At 39.5% G+C, this 5400-nt stretch overlaps 1 non-coding gene across 1 annotated transcript; it reads left to right on the plus strand.

Annotated features, from left to right (window-relative positions):
• Nucleotides 1-1289: 1289 nt before the first annotated feature.
• On the plus strand, nucleotides 1290-1396 carry LOC112998053 (small nucleolar RNA R71). Its single transcript, XR_003263075.1, has one exon. It is a non-coding gene; the product is annotated as a small nucleolar RNA R71 (small nucleolar RNA).
• The last annotated feature ends 4004 nt before the right edge of the window (nucleotides 1397-5400 follow it).

Consider the following 5400-nt stretch of genomic DNA (forward strand, 5'->3'; position numbering starts at 1 on the left):
TTGCATTTTTCAGGAATTTGAGGAACAAATTTACCAATCAATGCAGAGACATTTCTGCCCATGCTAATTTGTTCACTTCCTTTAAGCTTCCGCTTATTAGTGCACAACTCCTTCAAGAATTTAGCATATCTTAGAATTTGCTTTATTGCATCCAACAGAGGTATGTTTACCTCTACTTTTCTAAACGTTTCCAATATCTCTTTCTCTGCCTCTTCCATTTTTTTGTTGGAAACTGCTCTTGGAGGGAATGGAAGAGGAGGAATGTGCTGCTTCTGCAAATCAGAATTACCTATGGAAGAAGATTCACCTGCACAGAAATTGTTAGGTAAATGTTTGTCATCACCTTTTTCTGGAGTAGAGTGAAGTTTGGCAGGTTCATTTGCAGATGAGGAAGGTGCTACGGGTTAAGGTCCTTGACACTGCTTTCCCGACCGCAATGAAATGGCACTGACATTTTTTGGATTTTGGACAGCTTGAGAAGGTAGCTTGTCAGAATTCTGGGACTGTTGTTCATTGTAGCTAATTGTCCCATCTGATTAGTCAAGCTCTGAATGGAAGCTCTGGTCTCTTGTTGAAACTGCATGTTTTGCATAGTCATTTGCCTCACAAGTTCTTTGAGGGAAGGTTGTGTAGGGGCCTCAACTGTTGGCTGTTTCTGGGGTTGTTGCTGTTGTTGGATTGGTGGAGGAATGTATGGTCTGCTTGGGCCAGCAGCATTTTGGAAGGAAGGAGCAGGTTGCTGTTGTTGTTGCTGAGAGCTGGACCATCTGAGATTAGGGTGATTCCTCCATCCAGGGTTGTATCTGTTGCTGGAGAGGTCATAATTGTTCTGCTGTGGTTGATTTTGCTGCTGAGGTTGAGGAGGTCTATTGTAAATATTTGCAGCAAAAGCTTCAGCCTGCTCAATTGCTCCAGGTTGCTGCATGGAAGGGCAAAGGTCTGTATGGTGGTCAGCAGAGGAGCACAAACCACAAACCCTTGCGACAGGTATAGATTTTTGATTCAAGGCCAGCTGGGTTACCAAGTTAACCAATGCATCCAATTTGCCTTCAAGCTTCTTAGTCTCAGATGATGCAGCTGAGTTTGTAGCTACCTCATGCACTCCTCTAATAACTATGGCATCATTTCTGGTGGTAAACTGCTGGGAGTTGGAAGCCATCTTCTCAATTAAATTTTTGGCTTCAGCAGGAGTCATGTCTCCAAGGGCTCCACCACTGGTAGCATCTATCATACTTCTCTCCATATTACTGAGTCCTTCAAAAAAATATTGGAGAAGAAGTTGCTCCGAAATCTGATGGTGAGGGCAACTGGCACATAGTTTTTTAAATCACTCCCAGTACTCATGCAGGCTCTCTCCACTGAGTTGTCTAATACATGAGATATCTTTCCTAATGGTTGTGGTCCTGGAAGCAGGGAAATTTTTTTCTAAGAATACTCTCTTAAGGTCATCCCAGCTCGTGATGGACCTTGGAGCAAGGTAATACAGCCAGTCCTTTGCCACTCCCTCTAATGAATGAGGAAAAGCCTTCAAAAATATGTGATCCTCTTGGACATCTGGGGGTTTCATGGTGGATCAGACAATATGAAATTCCTTCAAATTTTTGTGCGGGTCTTCACCTGCAAGGCCATGAAACTTTGGAAGCAAATGAATCAGTCCAGTTTTAAGAACATATGGGACATCCTCATCAAGGTATTGGATGCACAAGCTTTCATAGGTGAAATCAGGAGCAGCCATTTCCCTTAGAGTCCTCTCACGGGGTGGAGGTTGTGCCATGTTCTTAGAATGTGCAAAATTAGAATGCTCAGAATCAGAATGCTCAAAATTATAATGCTCCAAATCAGGATGTTCAAAATCACCAATAACAGAATACACAGATTCACCAGTAATGGAATGCTCAGGATGATCAAAAGGTATAAAATGATGCCTAACTAATCTATGAAATGTCCTATCTATGTCAGGGTCAAAGGGTTGTAAGTCAGATGGATTGCCTCTAGTCATACACTACATTCAGCATGCACAACTAATTGTCTTGTCATGTAAATAAAGGTGCAGGTTTGAACTACAGCTACCCTCAAATGATATCCAAATGACTTGAAATTTTGTGAGCAACCTTATAAAATGATGAGAAGATAGCACAAAAATTTTTCAGGCAAAAATTCAAAGTCTAACTATGGAAGCTAAAAATGGTAGGTTAAGAAAAATAAGTGAATAAAACTTGAAAAATAAAAAACTTTTGACAGAATCACTATTTTTGGACGATGGAGACCTCAGCCGGACTATGGCCAGCTGCCACGGCGTAGGAAATTTTTTTCTACCCCAAATACATATATAATAATTGCGATTCTGATAACCGGAGCAAAAGTTATGGCCGTTTGAAGTTTCGACAAACACAGAATTTGCTACTTTTTTGGAACTTTCAAATCTGACCAAACTAAAGGCTCTAGCTATTTTTCCCACAAAATATAGGTTAAAAGAAGTTACCACAAAAAAAATTCAGCCAAAAATAACAACCCTAGCTACTAAAACAAAAAATCTCAAATAATTCAGCATGGGTGGTCGCTAAGTCCGTCGCAAAACACTATTCACAGCAAAACACCCAAGACTGAAACAGAGGAAACGCTTAATGGGAAAACTGAAACAGAACACACACTAAACAAAATACCAGGACACTAAACAACACTAACACACATACTAACACAATACTAGCAATTAAACATAAAACACGAAAGGATTAAACACACAACACTAGCTAGCTATTATGAACCTTTGGACACTGCTCCCCGGCAACGGCGCCAAATTTGATCGAGGCCGTACCCGAATCAAATAAACATGAAAATGCAGTAACTAGGAAGTGATCCTAGGTCGTTTCCCAACGAGCAATGACAAACCAAATGTTCATAATATACTTGCGCAGTAACAGTAACGATTGGGGGGTTTGTTTGTTTCATGATTAAAGAGCAGAACAAGTAAACTGGAATATGAAACTACTAATATTAAAAACGGGTTGTTTCCTCTTATTCAGAAGCCATTCTCTTATCCTGGGTTATGGAGATTCGTCCCTAACAGTCAACCACTTAATCCAACCCTATTTCAATTTACTAAGCGAAAATCAACTTAGGGTTGTCAATACGTGATTAGGCACCACATACACCAGTTACCCCTTCGTCCATTAAGCATGAACACAAGTTAGGCTCAGAGGCAATTAATTGAACACGAAGCGTGCACTGATTAATGTTCACGAATTTGGGATAACTGGTGAAGGGAAAACTGCCAGGAAACCACATTACAAACGAAACCTCAAAGAGAGTTGGGCTTCATCCTTAAAAGGAAACAACACCAGAAAAACTAGCCTTCCATAGATTCAAACAGAAAACGCAAATTAAACATGAAGCAGAAACGTAAATGAACAGAAATGTAAATGAAACAGAAATGTAAATGAGAGTAGAAGAAGAAGCAAGAATGAAATTGTAATTAGAAGCAGAAAATGGAAAATTGCATTAAGAACGAAAACAATAGCCTTAGAACAGAAAAACGTGAAAACCTAAAACAAAAGCTCTGAATAATAAAATAGCATAACAGAATAGCCTTGCACGAATCCCAAGGCTGCTATTTAAAAAGAGTCACTCAAAGTCACTGGGCCCTATTACAATACTCTGGCCCAAAACGAAATAAACACTTAACAACATAAAATAAAATTGCGAAATTTCCTAATTAGAAATTAACTAAGGTAAGCGCTGCTTTATTTGCCCTCTTCAAGCCCATAACCAAAATCCGGATTAAGCCCAATGTTTTATTAATTCCTAAAATTAGATTAAAAACATCAAATTAGCTAAATGAGCCCAAATAATAAAACTGCCTGATTAATTGACAATTAAGACCAATCAGTAATTAAAATGGTGCAAAAAGGGTTTAGAAAATAGAAGAAAATGATGGCACATCACATAAGCATCCAGAGGGTGAACAATCCTCCATTTAAGATGATGTTGTTGTTGACCCCTCTCTATTTGATGTTCAACCAGTTCGCCAGGAGACTTCAACTGTTCAATAGTTTGAAAGAAGCCTATGAAGAACTGAGACAATACTCCTTAAGAAAAAAAAGCGAACTGAGTCCAATCTTGACATGGACAATGAAGTTTAACATGAAGAGAATGAAGAACCTCCATCTCCCATCCACCTTGATCGTTTTCAACATTAAGGCCCTCCTGCCATAGATCCCAACTTTCTTGCCACCTTTCTTTCTGAGAATGCTTACTCAAAGAATAGTGAAGCAAAACTCCAACCTAAGATTGATTGGACGCAGTTCCCTCTTGAAGTTGAAGAAGAGGAAGTTACTTGTCCCCCGTCCAAGCACCAAGAACCTTATGTCACATCTAAGGCTTTTGAGAAGGATCCACCAACAGGTATTGAAGTTCTTCCTCCACCAAAGTGGAAGCAACTTCATCCCAAGGTATTCAAGCCTTCATCTTTAACAGCACAACGCAAGGATGTCTACAAAATTTCTTCTGGAGCCTACATACAAAAGGTTAGCTACGACAAGGACACCATTTGTTGGTTTTGTAAGAATGTCGCACAAAAAATTGATCCATCTTCTAATGATTTCTTGCCTCCTTTTCTGCGTCCACAACATGTCAACTCTTCAATCCAATGTCTAAGTGTGTTCCCTTAGACTATGGACATCAAGCCCTCTCCTTGACTAAGGATAATGATGCAACTTGTACTCATATGTGTCGCAATGTGCCCTTCGCGGGCGAGCGAGGGCGAGGCTCACGGGTGCGCTTTCCAAAGGAGGAAAGAGGCACGGAGTCGCCACCAACGTTTATTTGTGGGAAACGTCGGAAAAACCGAAGGAAACCGGTCAAAAATAAAATTCTAAGTTCGGGATTTGTATTTACGCTTGAGGAAGGTATTAGCACCTCTCACGTTTGTCTCGAAGGAAAACAGCCTATTTTTTAGAATTGTGGAATTGTGTTATCTTAACTTTTATTTCTTTTTATTTTTTTAGGTCGACAAAAGCGGGGCTTTTGCTCCTACGTACCCTCCTTTGGAGAGGAAATCAGACCTACGTAGTTCTTCCTTATGCGTGAATCAAGTGATTCTTTTTACTTGAGGGGTGATCATTTTAAGGCGTTGGACCTTAAAAATGATCCCTTTTTACTTAGTAAGAAATTGACATGATAAACTTTTCAAAAAAAACCTATTTCTGTGGACGAGCTTGACTAGGCGAGTTGATTTTAGCCTTAGTTTCACTTTAGTTATTAGTTAATTCAATTAAGAATGAGAAGTCCCAAAGAGAAAACGTCCGATCGATCTTACGCTTTTATTTTACTAAAAGGTATTTTTTGATTATTATATTATTATTTTACCTCTTTTTTGATTTCCAACGTGGTTACGGCACGACC

This window comes from Glycine max, chromosome 1 (assembly GCF_000004515.6).
Source record: "Glycine max cultivar Williams 82 chromosome 1, Glycine_max_v4.0, whole genome shotgun sequence".
NCBI lineage: Eukaryota > Viridiplantae > Streptophyta > Magnoliopsida > Fabales > Fabaceae > Glycine > Glycine max.